We start from the raw sequence: 6,564 nt of genomic DNA, 5'->3' as shown, positions 1-6,564 counted from the left end.
AGTCTATCTACAATGTTAATCACAGTCTGCATGCAAACATTTCTAATAAGAAGCAGCTTCTTCAACAGCAGCTGCATGGTCTGTGGAGTGAACTGCAGCTAATTAAGTCTGTTAGTAGCGATATATCAGAAATGACAAACGCTGTGATTGCTCTGGTCTGCGGTAATGGTTGATAAAGATGCCGTCTCTCGGAGATCCTGACTGAGAACAAAAGAGCAAAATCAAGAGACTGATTGCCAGATTGGCCACTTAAATGTGCTCATGTTAACTGTGACCATGGTACACTGCATTTAGAGGGAGATGAGGGAGAGATGAATAAATGGATGATTTCCTAGATCTATGCATAAACATAAATGCTATAGTCTCCGGTATTATTTCACCTCCCCAATCATTTTAAACCCACTCAAATGCTTAAAATTCCTCCTCAGCACTAAGTCTTTAAAACTCTGTGTCTGTAAGGTATTTTTCTAATAAATCAAAACAGAGCTTTTCTAAAATTACAGTGCAGTATGCTATGTAAACATCATTCTTGGCACTCTGAACACTCACAGCTTGACACTAATTAGAGCTGGGCAATTAATCGAAAAATTATCAAAACCGACATTTAGAGCCTCTAACCAACGTAAACCTGCCATGTCAATTATTTAAATTTTGTCCCCTTTCCTTGGAAAAATTTGACTTTTTACAAAAAAACATTATCATTTCAGTTGATGTGTGTTTTGATTTCAAATGTTTCAACAAATAACCATAAAAGGATAATCTGTGCCTGTTCCTTTGAGTTGTTTGTTTTAAAATTATACAAATATGTATAAAACAAACAGAGTCAGAAGTTAGGGGTGGTATAACCATTTATTAATTGTAATCGAGGTAAAAAGTTCAATTAATCGTGATTTTGATTTTTGCCATAATCGCCCAGCCCTAATACTGATGGTTTCTTAGTGAACCATTTCACACACTGTGGAGCTGACTCAATAGTCTGACCCTCTTTTAGTTCTCAGGTGTTCACCGTAAACACTACAACCACAATAGAAACAAAACACACAAAGTGTATAGTGGAGCATTCACACATACAGTATGTCCAACCCACACACTTTCGTTTGTGCTAATTCATCCACTTCACAGCTTTGAGCAGCTTTGACCCTCAGGAAGATGCTGTAGTATCTCTACTCTGTCAAAACAATGAAGGCCAATTACGGCTGGACTCAGATGCTTTCAGCCCTGCAAGCTTACGTGCATACACTCTGTGCTTTCAAGCCGGTTATGACCCAGTTTTTGAGTCATACAATTTTATTTAAAGTTGGGCTAAATTTAAGCCTGATTTCATCGTTTGTCATGCAGCAAACAGGGAAACTTGATGGCCGATCACAGCTCAGATGGATCGTGAAGTTTCATCCCTGCTGGATATTCCACAGTCAACTCTAAGTGATATTATTAATGTGTCCTACTCAATCCCAGTTATACATTATAAAAGCTCAGGTCATGCTAATCCATGAGATCATAACGTGAGGAAATGTATGGACATGCATTGTGAATAATTCAGTTGCACAGCCTGAGTCAACATCCTTTGACTTTAATAGAATCAGTTTGAAATCAGTGTGTATCCTTCCCTCAAGAGCCACTTCTTTCTGTGTATGAGCATGTGTTGTATATATATGAATTTTGCACGTGCTTGTAGTTAATGTATAACATCAAAGAAAAAAGAAGCACTTTGGAATTCTGAGAAGACACGAGCATTTAAGCCAAGACACGGCATAAGCAGAGAGAAGAGATGTTCTATTCACTGCTGCTCTCTGATTAAAGCTTGACTAAGCAATCAACACAGACAAATGGAAAAAAAATCACTCCAAAACCATGATTACCTACAAATGAACATTCACAGTGCAGCTCCACTAACCCTGACACAGTGACAGACAGCAGTCAGAGATCAACAGCTCAGTCAATAGTCCAGAACAGAGAGAGATCCATCACTGACAGCAGTCTACCATCAATCTGAGCACAGAGCTGGACACAGAGGACAGCGGTGCAATTGGTGGAGCTCTTTATCACACGCTCTCACTTTAACACACAAACAGAAGCCTATAGAAAAGCACACACATGCCAAGTCTCCAGCTCCCACAGTTGCTAGAGGTGCCCTAATAACCATTCTGTTAGCCACTGCCAAATTTGTCAGAGAGGTTAAGGAGAACCAGAGAGGCATCACCACACGTAAAGAGTAATAATAATCAGGATGGAGAGTACGCAGACAGACAGGAAGACTTTAATTACAGCTAAGGGGAAAAGCCTATAAAAGGGACAAAGAAAGGATAGAGGAGGACAGAATTTACTGTTTTAGAATGCTTCTTCTTTGGAGACAAGGCGACAAGGACAGGGGAATTCTGTCCACACAATCAGCTAGTTGATTACCTTTTTTGCCTGAGCACTGATTGGATTTCTGCATTTATGGCATTTTCCACATTTAACTGTATGTTGATCTTTTTTTCTTTTTTCCGATTCAGAAGAAACTTCTCTAACAAAAGAGCAATTCTTTCATAGTGTTTGCACAGGACCACAAAATATTAATAGTTTAACAGGGCTGAAATAAAGTCTGTGACCACTGAACATGAACTCTGTATTCAGACAGAAAATTGCTTGACCAGGTGGCCATCTGTTTTCTTCTCCTGATTTAGAAATAAAAGAACAAATTTATGTCCTTATTTACAAATGTTGATGAAACACAGCAAAGCAATTGATAGAGAAATTTCACTATTAAAAATCAATTTTTCTTGCTCACAATGAAAGAAACACTGAACAAATGCTGCCCATTTAAAAAGAAAATCTAAAAACTATCACAGTCCCTGATCAAAATTTTCAGTCCCTCAATTACCACACATCTGCACATGGACTCTCATGCCTCTGTGCGTCAAAGGCTGCATACTTCATAGGTCCATGTGAAAAACCACTTTGGTAAGCATTTACAATCTTATTACCAACTGCAAAATGATTTGTGACTGCACTGGCAGGACATCTGACCCAATGTGAGCCTCACAAATTCCATTTAAAAATCAATTTCCTCATATCTGAGGTTTTTACTCAGCACCCCAAGGTGCAGCAGAGGAGATATGAGTTTAAAAAGAAAAAGAAAAGCAGTGAGGAATCAAAGTCTTGTGAAGTCCTGCTTAAGGTAAAATAATTTCACTGATATAGCTGTAGAGGGACTGATGATTTCAGCGAGGTTGGCAGATAGATGTCTTACACCAAATGAAGCAAGCTTTCTAAGCTGTCTTGCTCATTCTGTTCACTCCAGCATGTCTGATCTGTCTCACAATTGAAAACCACAAAAAGATGCTCAAACATAAGCAAAACCCCTGAAGGACAAGCTTGGTTGACTTTATTCAGGAGGTTGAACTTACTTTGGCTATCCGAGTGTCCACTGAAGGCTGAGCGTGAGCATCATTATCTACAGTGTCTTTAAAAAGTATTCACCCCCTTTGACGCTTTAACCTTTTACTGATTAGGCTTTTTGAACAAAAAACATAAAGAAACCTCTTTAAAAGTAAAACTGATTTCTATAAAGTAATGCCAGTTAAATAAAACTAATGTTAAATATACTGCATAAACATTCAGCCTTCTTAAAGTGACTAACATAATTTAACAGAGGTCCAGCCAACTGGTGCTAGTAGTCTCACAATTAATGAATAGGATCACTCAAGTGCAGTGAATGTGCCTCAAGTGATCATAGTATAAAGACACCTGTGTCTGGAGGGTCCAGGCACTGGTTAATCAGTATTCCTGGCTACCATTACACCATGAAGACAAAAGAACACTCCAAGCAATGCAGAAAAGAAGGTTACTGAAACGTATAAGTCAGGGGATGGATACAACACCATTTCCAAGGCATTGGACATCCTCTGGAGTTCAGTTAAATCCATCATCAAGAAATGGAAGGAATATGGCGCACATGTAAATCTGCAAAGATTTTGCTGTCCAGAGTAGCCGTGCAAGAAGACTAGTGAGAAGCCACCAAGACAGACTACTCTGAAGGGGTTTCAAGCTTCAGCAGCTGAGATCAGAGAGACTCTGCCAACAACAACTTTTGCCCGGGTTCTCCAACCGGTCAAAGCTTTATGGGTTGGGATGGCAAAGAGAAAGCCACTGTTGAAGAAAACTCATTAAATCTAAACTAAAGTTTGCACAAAGGCATGTGGAGACTCCATGGTAAAGTCGGAGAAAGTTTTTGGTCTGAAGATACCAAAATGGTGCTTTTTGTAGGGGTGTCAACGACTAAGGTTTTTCATAGTCGAATCTGATTCGTCAGATTTTGCCTATAGTCGACTAATAGTCAAACAGCATTTCCGCTAGATTTTTTTGTCCCCGGACCGGCAGTCCTCAAGAATTCCAGCCATTTAGAACAACTACCGAACATTTGCTTTAACATTATATTGCTGCATTAACAGCAGCAAAACGCATAAATCTCTCTCTTATTTTTTTGTGTAAGTGGTTCAAAGTATCAAAATGAAAGCTGCACGCTTTTCCTTACACAGTTAGTGTAAGTCAGTTACACAATATACGCCTACGTTAAACTCATAAACAACAACAGTTAGCTTCACATCAGCACCGTTATACTGTTAGCACATTGGCCGCTATTATAACTTAGCAGCTTACAACAGCCAAATATCATCCTCCACCTACAACAGCGAAGCATCCAAACACATAACAAAAGTGCTCTGTTAACTGGACCCTGTGTAAGAACTCTACACTTCAATGAAAAATGAGTCTTTCCGTCAGTTGCTAATATCAGGCCTCATGATGATATCACTGTAGCATCTGCTAAAGCTGGAAATCCAACCATCCTGGTTTATTGGACTAGTCCCAAAAAGACAAAAGCTCCGCGGCAGATAGTCTGGTTCAGTCCTCCTCTCATTAACGGCTTATCTAAGACTATTTCTGCCAATTAGCCAGCGTAGGCCTCTCTCTCTGCTGCTGCATCGGTGTTTATGACGCTCAGCTGTAGTTCCCTTCTTTTCAACCTCTTCATTACTCGCAGCGATGGCACAAAATCCCTCCATACCACTGATGATGTTAAGCCTTTGGTTAACCAGGAAAACCTCACTTAGATTAAAATTCTGCTTAACCAGAAAGCTCTGGTCAAACTTTCCCACTTTTCCTACATAGTCCCCAGCGATACTGAGCTTGCGCAGAGAGATAGACTTGCTCTGACGTCATTGTGCACACATATTTAGCCATGTGCTTGCTGTCTGAGGAGATAAACAACCCCAGCACCGCAGGACAGTGGGTAGGGTCTGATTCGACTATGAACCTCATAGTCGAATCAGACTCCTCTGAATCGAATCATCGAATCAACGACTATTCCAGGTCACCCCTAGCTTTTTGGCCATCAGACAAAGCTTAATGGACACCTAACACTGAACATCACCACATACACACCATCCCCACCGTGAAGCACAGTGGTGGCAGCATCATGCTGGGGGGATTCTACTCAGCTGCTGAGTAGCTGCTTGTAAAGGTAGAGGGTAAAATAAATTGGCTAAATAGGGAAATCCCATGGGACAATCTAATTCAGTTTGTAAGAGAATATGGCTTAAGAGAAGATTTATTTTCCAGCAATACGATGATCCAAAGCAGACAGTGAAAGCTACACAGAAACGGTTAAAAGGCAACAAGGTGAACGTTCTGGAGTAGCCGAGTCAAAGCCCAGACCTCAATATAATAGACAATTTGTGACTGGACTTGAAAAAAGCTGTTCATGCTTGATCTGCGTGCAACCTGACAGAGCTTAAGCAGTCTTTCAAAAGACAGAGTAATATTGTGGTTTCCAGATGTGCAAGGCTAATTAAGACCTATCCACACAGACTAAGCACTGTGATTGCAGCTAAAGATGTGGCTGATTTTGCTCAGCTTGAAATGAATAACATTATATACATTTTTCAGATATTATGTCAATACTTACATTCAGCCACACTCAAACCACTAACATGAGAAATGCCGACATGCATGGATCAGGCTGATGTAGATGCATAAAATCAAGAGGAAATCACTACACACCTTTTTTTTATTCTACCACAGCAGAATTTTCTTGTTATTGCTTTTGGCTAGCTCAAGGCTAGATTCTTTACTATAAGACCTTTCCAAGTATCACTTTAGTTCCTCAGCATCATACAAAGACCACTGAGTTTAATCCTGACAGGCAGAGTAGTTAAAAGAAGACAGAAATCGCCCTCAGTACAGCAGCTCTTCCTCTACCCACTTTTTTGCTTAATTTGACCATATGTGGGAATCCCTTTGTAACTCCACAAATTAAAACTAAACACTTTTACACACAACAAAATGAACGTCTCCTTTGGGAGCTGCAGCTCCTGAGTGGAAAACATCGGCCATCTGTAGTCCTCTCAGGCTCTGCCTTTTAAGAAGCCCTTCAGAGTCTGACACATAGAGCTTGTAAAACAATGACGCAAACATCAGATACTTCATATCTTTCACTGTGTGTGAACATGGGCCCTGTTGAGTGTTTGTGAGCCAGGAAAGTGAAGTGTAAGGCAAACACAGCAGGCCATGGTTCAGGAGCTG

Source organism: Cheilinus undulatus, linkage group 7 (assembly GCF_018320785.1).
Source record: "Cheilinus undulatus linkage group 7, ASM1832078v1, whole genome shotgun sequence".
In the NCBI taxonomy this organism is placed as follows: Eukaryota; Metazoa; Chordata; class Actinopteri; order Labriformes; family Labridae; genus Cheilinus; species Cheilinus undulatus.
Note: the sequence above shows the minus strand (reverse complement) of the source record.